The 16,783-nt window shown below is 42.7% G+C and overlaps 1 protein-coding gene and 1 long non-coding RNA gene across 4 annotated transcripts in view; one reads left to right on the top strand and one right to left on the bottom strand.

The window, feature by feature from the left end:
* Positions 1-16,783, bottom strand: part of NOL4 (nucleolar protein 4) — a 333,499-nt gene that overhangs the window by 252,973 nt on the left and 63,743 nt on the right. The window lies entirely within an intron of this gene.
* LOC120398834 lies at positions 32-12,569 on the top strand. The gene is made up of 3 exons (XR_005594734.1): positions 32-113; positions 7,196-7,309; positions 12,416-12,569. It is a non-coding gene; the product is annotated as an uncharacterized LOC120398834 (long non-coding RNA).

Here is a 16,783-nt window from a genome sequence, read left to right on the forward strand (position 1 = left end):
CGCATGCTGCAGGCGGCAGCAAGTTACAGAACGCGGGGCAGGCGGGGCGGCCAGGCAGCAAGGTGGCGCAGGGAAGCAGAGGCGGCTGCAAGCACATCCTCAGCCAGAGCCAGGTGGGGGGATGCAAGGGGAGGGTTTCCATGGAGATTTCACCGAGTCCCCCCTCCCTTCTACACACACAGCAGATCAGCTGACACATCATTAGCTTAGGACCTAATTATTGCTTATTGGAGCAACAAATGAGAGAGAGGGCCAGCTGCAGGAGGCAGAGCGATTTTCCTTTGCACCCGGTGGACTAAGGCAGCGCTCAGCAGTCCCGGGTGGATTCTCATTAACTTGCAGGGTTCCCACAGAAGCGGGAGCAGCAGACCTCAGTCTGGCTGCACCGCCACCCACCCACCCACGTCCCTTTCTGCTTCTTATTTTAAAAAAAATGCAAAAGTGATGAGGGAATATTTTGTCTCCAAAATAAACTGGCCTGTGAACCTGGTGTTAGCCCACAAGCCTGAGTGGCAGCCACATCTGGAGGAGGGCACTATAGCTGAAACATCTGGAGGAGAGAGAGCAAATCCCAGCAGTTACCATTTAAAAGGGGATGCGGAGGACTTTAGTGGATCAGTTTATCCATTTTGAAATAAAAGAAAAACTATTCTGGTTTTCTTTTCTTCTGAGTCTCTAGTTCACCCCCAGGAATCAGGGCAGCAGGATAGCTTCCGCCAGTTTGCTTGTTTCATCTTTGGGCAATGTAAGACCATCACCAAGAAAATCCTAATTAGTGAGCTTCTCCAGGCATTAGGACATTCTACACCACTCTCTTCACAGGTGCAAACTCCACAGAGACTCAGGAACTCCAACCTCCCCCTCCCCTTCTCTGGGTTCTGATTCATAGATTCCAAGGCCAGAAGGGACCATTGTAATCGTCTCATCTGACTTCCTGTATAACAGGCCATAGAACTTCCCCAAAATAATTCCTAGAGCAGATCTTTTAGAAAAAGAGATGCGTCTCACTCTTCTGAGGCCCAAGCGTAGTACAGACGCCCTAAATGAACACATGGACAAAACAGAAGCCACTACAAAGGATGTGGGATTGATTATCACAAATAACACTGTCAATAACTTCAGCTTCATGAGTCCACATTTCTGATATTGCTAATTTCCAGAAATGGAAGTAAATTGTCCCACGATTGATAGAGGACTAAGCCAAGGGGCAATGGAGGGGTACACTTCCTCTTTCTACATCCAATTGACCCAAAATAAATTTTACATTTTTAATTTCAAAGGTTTAATTTGTTGTTTATTTCTTAGCGGAAAGGGACACATGGCCTCGAATAGATTGTATTTGGGTTTCTAGCCACCACAGCCCTGGAAAGAACTAATGTTGAGTCTCCAGAGGTGAGATACTGGCCTTTATTGCTCCTCATCTCTTCTTGCTCAATGACTTGTGCAACCTGAAGGCAAGGTCCCTTTGAAAAGGGGCAATGATGGAGAGAATTCCCAGTATCCATATGTGTGGTAGAGCACCCCACTCCTGCCAGCCTATGACGAAATATTTCTAAATTAAAAAACGTTCATATTGGCTCCAAGCACCACTTCTTCCATGTTGGCTAAATCTTGTGACATGCTGAGCTCGCTCAGCTCTCAATAAAATTGTTAGGAGTTGACAGCCCTGCACTCCAGAGGATCAGGCCCAGATCACTTGACGTTTTGGGAGTCCTGTTAATGCTACTCCTGTATACCATGACACTGTGTTTGCTTTGGGCTTTTATGTATAAAGCTACCATACTATATGCCCAGGCAAATCAAGGACAAGACTTTTGTTTAAAGGCAGGACTACTATCTAGCAGCATTAGAGAGTATTCCCAACACCATGCTTAGCATCCGTAGGATCTGGGAGGGCAGTCAGACATAGGGTGCTACTACATTAAAAACATGCTTGACATAAGGGGAAAGGACCATGAGAAAGTAGACAGAGGTACATAGAGAAGGAGAAAGACAGGCTGGGGGAAGAGACAGAGAAAAGTAGGACATGCACATAGGTCAATGAAGCCCATGATTTTTTATTGGCCACTGGCCCAAAAGTCATCGTGACAGCCCTGTTTAACACAGGTTGAATACAGGACTCGTGTGACCATCGCAGGAACTGTGTGACAGACACCACAATGGAATTGCTACCAAGAAGTAGAGAGTTGGAAATAGAGAGCACCTCATTAGAACTTTGGTCAGCAGATTTTAAGGGAAGTAATATTGTTTTAATTAGGGCTGTCAAGCGAGTAAAAAAATTAATCACAATTAATCGCATGATTAAAAAAAATTGTGTGATTAAACAATAATAGAATACCATTTATTTAAATATTTTTGGATGTTTTCTACATTTTCAAATATATTGATTTCAATTACAACACAATACAAAGTGTACAGTGCTCACTTTATATTATTTTATTACAAATATTTGCACTGAAAAAAACAAAAGAAATAGTATTTTTCAATTCACCTAATACAAGTACTGTAGAGAAATCTCTTTATCATGAAAGTTGAACTTACAAATGTAGAATTATGTACAAAAAAAACCCTGCATTCAAAAATAAATCAATGTAAAACTTTAGAGCCTACAAATCCAATCAGTCCTACTTCTTGTTCAGCCAATCGCTCAGACAAACAAGTTTGTTTACATTTGCAGAAGATAATGCTGCCTGCTTCATGTTTACAATGTAACCTGAAAGTGAGGACAGGTGTTTGCATGGCACTGTTGTAGCCGGCGTTGCAAGATATTTACATGCCAGATGTGGTAAAGATCCCTATGTCCCTTGATGTTTCAACTACCATTCCACAGGACATGCATCCATGCTGATGATGGACTCTGCTTGATAATGATGCATGTTCATTTTCATCATCTGAGTCAGATGCCACCAGCAGAAGGTTGATTTTCTTTTTTTGGTGTTTCAGGTTCTGTAGTTTCTGCATCAGACTGTTGCTCTTTTAAGACTTCTGAAAGCTTTCTCCACACCTCATCCCTCTCAGATTTTGGAAGGCACTTCAGATTCTTAAATCTTCGGTCGAGTGCTGTAGCTATCTTTAGAAATTTCACATTGGTATCTTCTTTGCATTTTGTCAAATTTGCAGTGAAAGTGTTCTGAAAATGAACAACATGTGCTGGGTCATCATCCAAGACTGCTATAACATGAAATATATGGTAGAATCAGGGCCGGCTCTAGGCTTTTTGCCGCCCCAAGCAAAAAAAATTTTGTCTGCCCCCCACCCCAGCCCTGGGCTCTCACCCCCGCACACCAGTGCCCTCCCCCACCTGCACCCCCTGCCACCTCAGCCCTGGGATCCCCTCCACCAGTGCTGACTCCGCCTGCTCCCCCCTCGCCTCCAGCCGGTCCGGCGCTGGCAGAATCAGGGTAAGCAGCGGGGCTCCCAGGCCGCACCTCAGCCCAGGGTCCCTCCAGTCGGGACTCCCGCCTCCAGGACCGGCGAGGACCCAGGAGGGCAGAGCCAGGGGACTGCCCCAGCAGGGGGCTGAGGAGCTGGGGCAGATTAGCCCCAGAGGGAGCGGAGCCCCAGAGAGCGGGACACGGGCCCCACACAGCAGCACTCCGCCCTCTATGGCTCCACTGCTGCTTCTTCTGGCCGCCCTGCCACAGTGCCTGGGCAGCTCGGGCTGCTTCGCCCAGCCCCGGCTGCAGTGCTGGGGGGCGGCCACCCTGCGGCACCTGCAGGTGTGTCCATGTGCCCCACGGGGCGGCCCCCAGCCCAAGTGTCCCCCACTCAGAACCTGCCCAGCCCAGCCACAAGGTGCAGGTACTGCACCTGCTCCCCTGCGGCATGAAGTGCAGTGGCCCCAGGGCACCCCCCGCACATGACACACTGCTGCTGCCAGGGCTGGCTCTAGGCTTTTGCCACCCAAAGCAAAAAAAAAAAAAAAGATGGCCGGAATGCACCCCTGAAAATGTGCCGCCCCAAGCAGGTGCTTGGTTTGTTGGTGCCTAGAGCCGGCCCTGGGCAGAATGTGGATAAAACAGAGCAGGAGACATGCAATTCTCCCCCAAGGAGTTCAGTCACAAATTTAATTGACACATTCTTTTTTTAACAAGCATTATCAGCATGGACGCATGTCCTCTGGAATGGTGGCTAAAGCATGAAGAGGCATCTGAATCTTTAGCGCATGTCACATAAATATCTTGCTATGCCAACTACAACAGTGCCATGTGAATGCCTGTTCTCACTTTCAGGTGACACTGTAATTAAGAAATGGGCACCATTATCTCCCGTAAATGTAAACAAACTTGTTTCTCTTAGCGATTGGCTGTACAAGAAGTAGGACTGAGTGGACTTGTAGGCTCTAAAGTTTTACATTATTTTGTTTTTGAGTGCAGTTATGTAACAAAAAACCCTACATTTGTAAGTTTCACTTTCATGATAAAGAGATTGCACTACAGTACTTGTATGAGGTTAATTGAAAAATGCTATTTCTTTGGTTTATCATTTTACAATGCAAATATTTGTAATAAAAATAATATAAAGTGAGCACTGTACACTTGGTATTCTGTGTTGTAATTGAAATTGATATATTTGAAAATGTAGAAGAACATCCAGAATATTTAATAAATTTCAGTTGATATTCTGTTGTTTAACCGTACGATTAATCGCAATTAATTTTTTAAGTCACGATTATTTTTTGAGTTAATCACATGAGTTAATTGCGATTAATTGACAGCCCTAGTTTTAATGTTAATCCATATTTGGAAAAAGTGTCATAAGATAGGCATGACTGCCTTGCTTACCTGTACTGAGACATGATTCTTCTCAAAACCATCTCCTGCTGGGTGCTTCTAGATCACACTGACATCATATTATGCTTGTCACTGAAGCCAGGTCGCAGAGTAGTGGAGGTCAAGAAAAAAGTGACATACTCACAGGTGATGCTTGAGACATGGGTACCATGTTACACTCAATGTTAAAGAGAGTTGCAGGGTCACAGTACAAGGGGAAATAATGATACTGTATCCAGGAGTACTACTTCAGACAGGGATCCTGTAAAAGGGCTGATCCTGCTCTCACTGGAGACAAATTCCCATTGACTTCAGTGGGAGCAGGATCATGCCCTAAGTGACCAAAAATACTATTAATTGGGTGGAACAATGGAAAGAGGTGAGAAAAACATGAGCAGGCCAGTTCCAACAATGGGATTAGATGGTGAGTATGAACCATCACTGAATTTAACCAAATGGATGTTTCTGTTTTGATTTACTATTAGGTTTTATGATTCACATCCAGTGTTTGATGTAATAATTTTATTTATTAGTTGCAGGGAGGTAGCACCTAGAAGTCTCAGTTATGGACCCAGATCTCATTATGATATGCAGTATATAATGCCATAACAAAAAGTCCCTGACACAAAGAATTTACAATCTAAATAGTGTGAATTTTAGGGCCTATAGATCAGCATATATATGTATATATGCCATTGATTTCAGTGGGGATTATTGATGCACTTGGAATACAGGATCAGGCCCTGATTTTTAAATCGCCACAAGGAGTTTCTGAAACTAAGACTTTAAGGTTTATCTGGATTAGAAAAAGTGAATGAAGTTAGGTAAAACCTTTTACTTTGATTTAGCTGTTCATATTGTAGGCTTAGCTTCCCCTGATCTGACCTCAACCACTTTCCCTAATCTAGAGAAACCCTATGGCGGTGGTTCTCAAACTTTTGTACTGGTGACCCCTTTTACATAGCAAGCCTCTGAGTGTGACCCCCTTTATAAATTAAAACAGTTTTTATATTTAACATTATTATAAATGCTGGCGGCAAAGCGGGGTTTGGGGGTGGAGTCTGACCGCTCAGGACTCCCAATGCAATAACCTTGCTGACCCCCTGAGGGGTCATGACCCCCAGGTTGAGAACCCCTGCCCTATGGGTTTAATAAATTGGGGAAAACAAGTGGAATTTCATTTGTGCTGCTGAAGACTTTTTTCTGTCAAGGTTAATATGAACAAGTATCCTTGCAATGGAAAGGGCTAGAATTTTCATTGAATTAAAGTTTGGATTCTTTACAAAGAAATGGAATCCATTTATTTCAGAAATTCTTAAAACCTCCTCCCTTCCCCACAATCACATGAACTTTAAGATTTTAGCATCCTGTTCAGCAGGGGCCAGAAAAATCCATAGATTCTGTAGACTGAGGGGTTTGTTGTTGGTTTGGTTTTGTTTTGTTTTGCTGTGTTCTACAGATCCTAGGTTTTCCTTGTTTTAGAAAATCTAAGTTTCTAGTCCTTCTGGTTGCAAAGATAGCTTTCATACAGTAGATCAATGTACTGCTGTAGTGTTTGCTCTTTAGCCAGACTGAAACAATATAGCACCAGCAGATGTGTGACCTCTCCCATTTATTGTAGTGAAGCATTAACCACAAAACAGTGTTTTGACCATTTAAAGTGCCTCCTATGCACAAAACTGTTACAGGGATTCTAAAATAAAGCATTTACAATTTATAAATATTGCCTATTGGGAACTATGAACATGAACTGCTATGTAGCAGTCCATTAAAGCACAGAGAATGAAGAGTGAATGAGTGACGCCTGGTGTCTTTCACTGATGTTCTAGTATCTAGAGATGGTAACTCTAGCACACTAGTATGGCAAGATACTCGTGGTGCTAGAGTTATGATTCAGGACACATTTTCAGGCATTTTTAAACTTTCTGATGAAGGAAAAGACTTTTGTCTGAAAGCTTTCATCCTTGTTCTGCCAAAAGAAGAATGTCTGGGAAACATTTGATCATGTTATTACATGCTGTTTGGCACTTTGAGTTAGCAGAGTGCAAGAAAAGGCATTTTAAGAAATTTCTCAGAAGTTTTATTTTGTCTTAGTCAATGGAAAATTGTTTCATTTTAACATTTTAAACTTGCCCTTTTTCTGAGACTCAGTGGAAATGCTGTCCTCAGTAAGGAAAACTTAGCTAAACTGAGAAAAGATTGGTTTAGTTATAAAGGAGCTATAACTAATTGGAAATAATGTACTTTAAACTGTGTACATACTACCACCTCCTCAAGAGGGTTCTAATGGAAGACTATTGCCACATGTTTTATAATCTGATGATCACTATAACAATGATGACATGCAGTTCTAACTTTGTAGAGAGAGTCATTGCTTACATACAGCTTGTGATTGCTCACATATGTAATCATTCTGGTCTCAGGTGCATGGTGAAATTCACTGAACATTGAATTAAACAAACATAACTATATTTGGGGAGGTATACCTCTAATGCTACAAAACTTGCAACAAAAAAGAAGCACTACTCCTAACTATGGTAAGTAACCTATCACATAAAATTAGCCTCTGTTCCAGATAGCTATTGTGATGCCAATTTTTAAAAAAAGGCTCCTGAGGTGATCCTGTCAATTACAGGCTGGGTTGAAATTATAGTAAGGAACAGAATTATCAGACACATATGAACACAATATGTCAGGGAAGAGTCAACATAGCTTTGGTAAAGGGGAATCATGCCTCACTAATCTATTAGAATTCTTTGAGAGGGTCAACAAACATGTGGACAAGGGTGATCCAGTGGATATAGTGTACTTGGACTTTCAGAAAGCTTTTGACAATGTCCCTCACCAAAGGCTCTTAGGCAAAGTAAGCAGGCATAGTATAAGAGGGAAGGTCCTCTCTTGGACCAGTAACTGGGTAAAACACAGGAAACAAAGGGTAGGAATAAATGGTCAGTTTTCAGAATGGAGAGAGGTAAATAGTGGTGTCCCCAAGGGATCTGTACTGGGACCAGTATTTTCAACATATTCACAAATGATCTGAAAAAAAGGGTAAACAGTGAGGTTGAAAAGTTTGCAGATTATACAAAATTACTCAAAAATTTTAAATCCAGAACAGACCGCAAAGAGTTAAAAAGAGATCTCACAAAACTGGGTGACTGGGCAACAAAATGGCAGATGAAATTCAACGTTGATAAAGGCAAAATAATGTACATTGGAAAACATAATTCCAATTATAGATACAAAACAATGGAGTCTAAATTAGCTGTTACCACTCAAGAAAGAGATCTTGGAATTATTGTGGATAGTTTTCTAAAAATATCCGCTCAATGTTCAATGTCAGTCAAAAATCTAAGAGAATGTTAGGAACCATTAGGAAAGGGGTAGATAATAAGAGAGAAAATATAATGCTACTATATAAATCCATGGTACTTCCACACCTGGAATACTATGTGCAGTTCTGGTCGCCCCGTCTCATAAAAGATATATTGGAAATGGTACAGAGAAGGGCAACAAAAATGAATAAAGGTACGGAACGGCTTCCATATGAGGAGAGATTAAAAAGACTGGGACTGTTCAACTTGGAAAAGACGACTATGGACAGATACGATAGAGGTCTATAAAATCACGAATGTGTGGAGAAAGTGAATAGGGAAGTGTTATTTAACCCCTCACCTAACAAAAGTACCAGGAGTTGCCCGATGAAATTAACAGGCAGCAGATTTAAACAAACAGAAGGAAGTAACTTCTTCACACAACACACACTCAACCTGTGGAACTGTTTGCCAAGAGATCTTGTGAAGTTCTGGATTCAGAAAAGAATTACATAAGTTCATGGAGGATAGATCCACCAATGGCTATTAGCCAAGTTGGTCAAGGATGCAATCCCATGCTCTGGGTGTCCTTAGGCCTCTGACTGCCAGATGCTGGGACTGGAAAACCGCAGATGGATCACTTGATGATAGCCGTGTTCTGTTGATTTGCTTTGAAGCATCTGGCATTGGCCACTGTCAAAAACATCTTCAATCAGCCTTTCAAGCCCTGGATCTCCCCACAGGTGCAGTGTTTCAGGTTAATTGGCCTAATTTACCTGTTATGCCTTATCTGGGTTGAACACCCCATCACACAAAACTTTACATATTTCTTTTTCCTCATGCTTTATTACTTTTGATATTTGCATTAAAACAGGATCTTTATTTAAGAGTTCCTGTTTCTTAAATGACTGTGATATCACATATGGAGGGTTGTGATGGCTTCACATGAGGGATATATGGGAGGAACAGATGACCTTTTAAGAAACTAAGCTCTTGTTTTCATGCAAATATCCTTGTTTAGTTAGTAATAAAGGATGAAGGAAAGGAGTAAATATATGGCGTACAGCATAGCAGAAATGTTTCAAATACAAATGCCTTTAAGGTTAGCAGATGGCATCAGCTGCTCTTTAAGGTTATAATACTGCTTTACCTTTATTTTAGCACCTTGCATTCTAAAGGATGGGTTGTGTATACACTGACTAGACTTTTTTCACTTAAAATTTTCTACCATTGCGAGCACCAGTACATCTCCAAACAGCAGTAGCATTAATGTAGACCAGCCACTGGAATGTAAGCCACTCTGTTGTCCAACTCAGCAGATCTAGAAGGCACAATGGTTAAAGTGCTGGCATTCTGGCTATACTAGCATTCCCAATGTTCCTACCACAAGTGGAGCTGCACTGCTTGGAAATTTTACAGAAAAAGTTTAGCGGGGATATGGCTATACATTGATGACTTCAACCACCACTGAAATGCAGCCAGCTCTGGGGTGGAATGTGATAGCTGTTTAACACACAATAACACTATACAATAATTTAGGACATGAAGTAAAGAAAAAGAATAGACTTGCAGGGGTAATTCAAGTAGACAAAGTGGTTAATTGCTCAGCTTGGAATATTTGGCCAGACCACTGGGGCATTACAATACACTATTGATCTTGGGGCGGGAGGGTTAAATGCCATGTTTTCTTAAATGAGTTAAAGTTATCAGGACCACAATTTTGCATCTCATCCAAAAGAGACCTTCAACAGTACAGAGCCCCCTACCCCGCCCACACACACAGTGTATGAGTATTGCTTTTATACAGAAGAATGAGCATCTCCTCTAATTACAAATGCTTCTTCCTTCAGTAATTGGGTTTACTTGGGAAGTCACCCATTCAGATGCTTGACCTGCCCTGATCCTGCTTTGCTTGTGAAATCCACTGAAAACACTTTCCAAGTCATGGCCCTGCAGGTTTAAGATAAGCTCACCATATTTTTTTTTTAATTAAAGGGCTGGGAAAGTTTTGTGGTGACATTTTTAGGGTCACAGAATGGTCATACAAAAGTACCCTTTGAAAATAATTGTTTGATGATATCACTGTTGCCACAGTCAAACTCAGTGACATGTGCATGGTGTTTTTGAGTGGAGGGTTTTTCCCACTAACATGGTGTTCTGAATGAGGGTATCATGAAGACACTGACTCTCTTTTTAACATTCACTTTGAGCAAAAATGAACAGAATTAATAGTATCTGCCCTCATTTGATTTTTCTCTTCACTCCAAACACTGTTTACCATGCTGAACACTTGTTCACTGGACTCTTTGTTCCTGTTAAACACAGAGCAATTTCCATTCCCTATAGCACTGCGTCTTGAACACACACTTTGTAATTATTTAAAAAAACAAATTGACTGAATGAAAAATTGGGATATTTCAGGTATCCTGAAAGAAGTTCTCAAGACATTAGAAGAAAAAACAGGGCAGATAAAACCAGGATGCGCAGTCACATTAGTTTATGGGAAATTAGGTAGAGTTGGCCCAGGCATGAGAATCCTGATTTCTCAGGCCATGTCTGCACAACAAAGCTTTGCTGGAATAGCTATACCAGTCAGGAGCGTGAAGGTGTGATCCCTGACCAACATACCTGCACCAGAAAAATCCTAGTGTAGATGCAGTTACATGAGCAAAACTGCACTTTTATGGTTTTATTTCACTCAGAATAGCTGCAATAAACAGTATCGGCAAAAGTGCAGCTTGCCAGTAGAAGCAGCTTCCACTGTAGGAATACATTATATGCCAGTACAGCTATACCAGCAAAGCACTCCTAGGGCTTGTCTACACTTACTGGGGGGATCGACGAGCAGCGATTGATGCATTGGCGGTCGATTTAGTGGGTCTAATGAAGACCTGGTAAATTGACTGCAGATCACTCTCCCGTTAACTCCTGTACTCCACCAGATCAAGAAGAGTAGGGGGAGTCAACAGGAGAGAGTCTCCCGCCGACATCGCATAGTATGGACCCCGTGGTAAGTAGATCTAACCGACGTTGATTTGAGTGACGCTATTCACATCACTCAAATCACATAGCTTAGATCGCATTTCCCCTGTAGAGTACACAAGGCCCTAGTGTAGACCTGGCCTCATTACTTATACCTCTGATATTTCACTTTCTAACTTCTCAGTGACCTCATTGTGGGGCCCCAACACCTCCAGAAGGGTCTCTGCAGGGTCCTGTCCATCTTTTAATTAAATGTTTACATGGTGTAGGATGTACAAGATGTACAGCCTCGGAGCTCACAGCATGTAAATTCAGTGGTGGAGGAGCCTGAAATAAAGGCATATCAGAGGTGCTTCTGCTAGTACTTCCTCCAGAGACGTGAAAATAGAGGCAACCCATCCCCCTGCCACCTCAGCCCTCAAAAAAGAACTACTACCAATAGGGGAGAAAGGCTGAAGTACAGATGGAGGGAGTTAGAGGCTGTTTTAAGAGAACTATAACTAGGAAGTTGTCAGGATTCAAGGAGTTGGGACTGACTGTCAGAGGGTCACATGGCCCTCAAGAAGCTTAAGGTAAGCACCTCATCCCACAGTTCAAGAGTAGTGGAGAGCAGAGGCTACAGGGAGCTGGTTGTGGTTCCCTAATCATTGGCCAACTAGCCCCTGCAGTAGTTAAAGACCCAAGGAGTCTACTCTACCTTCTTCCACTTAGCATAAAGTCTGTAAATGACTACAGTACATAGGAATTACATAGTATCCCTTTCAATAATTTCTAGCCTGCTAGTGGCCCTCTCTGTGGCCTAGACTTAGAAGCCTATCAGAGTAGCATTGTGTATATGGAGCTAGGCCATTGCATTTTTTTATTGTTAGGAAACATGGTTATTTAGCCCTACTATACCCATGTGGTTCCTTTATATTACTTTTGAGCAAGACCCAGTGACCTTACACCAACAGCAGAAGTGTAGTTGAAGTCTCTCTGCCCCACCATGTCCTTCTTGGCCACATCCTACTGCCACAATGCCTTTTACATGCTGCCTCCCTCCCCCTCCTCTGGGAAAGGGGGCAGCCGAAGCAGGAGGCAGTAAAGTCGCCTTTGCAAGTTTTGCATCTAAGAGTCCTCCTAAGCAAAGGGAATTCTCCAATGACAATTTCCAACCATTTTAAGGCTACAAAAGCAATGCAAAGTGGCTTTAGCAGAAAAGGCATGCTGGTGCCCTATGTTCTGGATCTTTATCTGAAAAAAGTCTACAAGGAAACTTTTGAACTTTGTCCATCACTGCTAAAGACTGCATGTTAAGTAATATTTAAAATACAGAGTTCTCGCATGTCATTTGGTTTTCTTTCTTCCCAGAGGAAAAGAAAAGCCCAGTGGAGTAAAAGTAGCTTGCTAGCTGGGACCCTAAAAATTGCTCAGTAAGAATTCTCAGTTCCTCTCATCGCTAAGCTTGAAATTTAAAAATGTCCATATTTTAATTTCTGATCACTAGCTTATGATGCTGCCTTTGTAATGACCACACGCTGTTTCGAACACATGTTGAACTTTGCACTGTTTCACTCCACGTATTTGCATATTATTTCTATTGTATTTTACATAATGGAGTTTATGAAAGTGAAATTGGAGCTATTTGTACTTTAAACAATAATTTTACAAACCAGAAGTGTGTTTTGTTTTCTGAAATTGATATCTCATCTCAAATAAATACAATGATAAAAATGTGTTCATGTGTGAAAAAAAATATGCAGTATTCAAATTCTGCACAATTTGTTATGCAATTACTATAGTCTACATAAGTGCTTTTTCAACAGGGGGAACTTTATTCATCACAATACACCAACAATTTCACAGAGCAAAACATGCTGGGGGTAGGCATGCTGGGGCTTTGTGGTGAAAGAGATGTGAATCAGCATAGGCAGGATGGCTCTCAGGGGCTACTGCAGTTTTTTAAAAAAGGAGAAGTGTCCATCCCAGTGTAGCACTAATTGCTATTCTTCTTCGGCTATCCCTCAATGTGAGGATGATGTCTGCCAGCGGAGTTCACCCGTGGATTTTCCCACAGAAGTGACAGGTGTGGAGGAAACATAGCTGTTGGCTGGAGCATAGCGCCCTACGTATTGCTATAATGGCATCTTAAGTCACTAGATGCTGCTGATGCAGATAGTTTAAAAACATCTATATGACTGACAAGCCAAAATTCTAAAAGTTGGATGTCTAGAGTTATGCATCAAAATCCATTAAACATGGATTTAGATTCCTAATTTTAGGTACTTAAGTATGGAAATTTTGGCCTTACATCTTGAAAAATGCTTATTGTTAGTTGTGAAGCAGTTCTTTCACAAGCTGTGTAAATAACCAGTAAAGCTTTTTCTTTCTGTTGCTCATAATCATATACATGAGGATATGATTACATCTCCAAAGCAGCAGCCAATTCTACTGCATAGAGTGAAGGGGGCCAGAATCTAATGTTCTGCACAACTCCTGTATGGAGTGCTGTGGCAGATGGGCTTCCTGCATGGTAGCATACAGGGATAGAGAGGGGTAGGGAAGAGACAAGTTAAACATATTTGCCACTGCGCAAATCTAGCAGTAGGAAAAAGACTGCAGTGCCTTGTGCCTCCATAGCAGCACTGGATCTCAGTTCCCAAGCAAGGCAACTCCATTGTTAATTCTGTAAATTGCAGAATGGTACCTACTTGTATGCTCATAATTTCATTTATCTGATTAATACAAAAGGATATGGGCCAAATCCCGATAACCTGGTACAAGTGTGCTGCAGAGCCTACCTGAGCTGTATGTCCTAGCTGCCTGCCTTAGGCTTTTCCCCATCATCTTTATTTAGATTCACAAAACAAGAGGGGCTCATCTCAGGCTCTACGTGCTTCCGAGAATTAACTAAAAGCACAATAAATCCATCAACATACAAAGAAAACAGCAGCTTCACAAACATATGGATGCTCAGGCAGTAGAGAAGGCAACCTATATCACCTTCAACAGAACTTCTCCATCCAGCACTAGGCATTCCCTCAACAGCCCATTCAAAAGAGTGAGACTTGAAATATGCCCTGAAGGTCAGTGAATTCAGGTTATTTTGTCTCATCATGGAGAAGTGCATATTCCAAAGGACACTGACGTTCACAGATATCACCTGATCGCAGCTCCGTCTCTCGGACAGCCCAGGGGTTCGACAACCTAAACTGTGGGGGTGTGAAACAAGGAGACATACAACTCTTAGCCTATTCAGGGTTTTAACATGTCAGTATTGACCTCTAAATCCACCTAGAACATAGGCTGCAGATGCAGATCTTGGAGCATAGGTGTGATGTGCTCACAGCAAGATACTCTGCTTGTCAAGGTGGTTGCTGCATTCTGCCTTAGCTTCAGAACTGCATGGATTTAATATCTAAGTACTTGCTGACTAGCTTGATTTTACAGTTGCAGAGGTCTATGCATATATGCACTTACAGGCCTATGCACTTACAAAGCCCTGGCTGGGATGATTCAGTTGATGTTGATCTTGCTTTGAGCAGGGGATTGGACTAGATGACCTCCTGAGGTCTCTTCCAACCCTAATATTCTATGATTCTATGATAACCTGAGAGGCAACACCCCCAAAGGACAACTTCATGAGCCTGATTACATCCAGGTGAGTCCATCATTATTCCTCAGTTGGGTGCCAGAGGATGACATTGGGGAAGCAGAGCTGTTTGCCAAATTTCTTTTCTCCCTTCAAAGTACAGTTCCTCATTCTCCCCAAATAAGAGAATGGGCCCTTCTCCTAACTCTTACTGCAGGAGTTCCAGTGGTTACTAGGCCTGTGGTAACATCTGACACCACCAGGATCCACAGAGGTCTGCTCAGGAGGAAGGAGGTAACTCATTTGGCTGAGCTACAGTCTTCCAAGAAACACGACTCCTCCTTCTCACAGAACAGACAGGGACCCCTTTCTTGGAATCATTTCAACATTGGAAATTACTGGCTTGCTGATCTTTATCAGGCACAGTTCAAAGCCTGATGAATAGTACCCAGGTTTGGTCCTTAAGTGTAAAAGACACTGTCACAGGGTCCGCACAGGTTTCCTCCTTCTCTCCCTGTGCCCTGTGCTTAGGCTGGTAAAATAAGAGTTCTCACACCTTCTTCTGGTGTTTCACCCTTGTACTTTATTTTAAAGTGCCACTATGTAGTCCTCTTTATCCCCCAACAGTTATCCATTTTCTAACGCATTCCAGGGTCTCTTGGCCCTTGAGGCTCCCTTCCTGTGGTGAGGAGGAGACAGAGCTGTAGCCTCCTGTCTCCTCCCGGGCTAGCCTCCTAGTGAGTTTTGGTCAGGGCTTTTATAGCCCTCCTAGCCTTCAGCCCAGCTGTAGCTGCTTAGCTTAGTCTATTGCAGTGAGCAAGCCCTCACTAGGACCCGCAGCTGGGCTCTCTGCTGGCTGCTTTGAGCCTCTGCCCCTGGCTTCTCTGCCCGAGAGCAGGCTTAGCCAGCATTTTAGCAGGGCATTCAAGGGGTTTTACCCAGGGCCGCCCAGAGGATTCAGGGGGCCTGGGGTCTTTGGCAGTGGGTCCCGGGGCGGAAGGACCCCCCGCCGTGGGTCTTCGGGGCACTTTGGCAGCAGGTCCTGGAGCAGAAGGACCCCCCACCACCGAATTGCCGCTGAAGACCCAGAGCGGAAGAAGCTCTGGGGGCCCAGGCCCTGCGAGAGTTTTCCGGGGCCCCCGGAGCAAGTGAAGGACACTGCTCCAGGGACCCCAAAAAACTCTCCTGGGGGCCCCTGCAGGGCCCAGGGCCTGGGGCAAATTGCCCCACTTGCCCCTGCGCCCCCCCCTCAGGCAGCTCTGGTTTTACCCCTGCCCTGCCACAGACCCTGTGAAAAGAACATGGGGATCATGGTGGATAATCAGCTGAACATGCACAGTGTGGCTCTGTGGCCAAAAGGGCTAATGCAATCCTTGGATATATAAATGGGAATATCAAGTAGAAGTAGGCAGGTTATTTTAACTCTGTATTTGGCACTGATCTGATAGCTCCTGGAATACTGTGTCCAGTTCTGGTGTCAACAATTCAAAGATGTTGATAAACTGGAAACCACTCAGAGAAGAGCCATAAGAATGAGTAAAGGATTGGAAAACAGGTTTTATAGGGAGACTCAATGAGCTCAATCATTATAGCTTATCAAAGAGAAGGTTAAGGAGTGACTTGATCATAGTCTATAAATTTCTGCATAGGGAACAGAAATTTAATATTAGAGGGCTCTTCCATTTAGCAAACCAAAGCTTAACAAGATCCAGTGTCTGAAAGTTGAAGCTAGACAAATTCAGTCCGGAAATGTGGTGCAAATTTTTAAACACTGAGAAAAATTAACCATTGGAACAATTTACCAAGGCTTGTGGTGGACTCTCCATCACCGCACTTCTTAAATCAAGATTGGATGTTTTGCTAAAAACAGACAGGGAATTTATAGGGCCTCATTTGTACAGACTAGATGATCACAATGGTACCTTTAGCTTTAAAATCTAGGAATATAAAAAATAATATCAAATAGTTTGTGTAGAACAGCTTGTCCTGTGTTCTCCTACTATCATTAATGAGGGTGACTCATACAGTTTTCCCATTATTTGCAAGAATTCACTAGCTTTTTCTTTGGAAAATTGACAGTACACATAAAGTACTGTACCTCTACATGTGTGATGTTTTACATGGCATATAGACTCAGATGTTAAGGC

This window comes from Mauremys reevesii, linkage group 2 (genome assembly GCF_016161935.1).
Source record: "Mauremys reevesii isolate NIE-2019 linkage group 2, ASM1616193v1, whole genome shotgun sequence".
NCBI classification, from domain to species: Eukaryota; Metazoa; Chordata; order Testudines; family Geoemydidae; genus Mauremys; species Mauremys reevesii.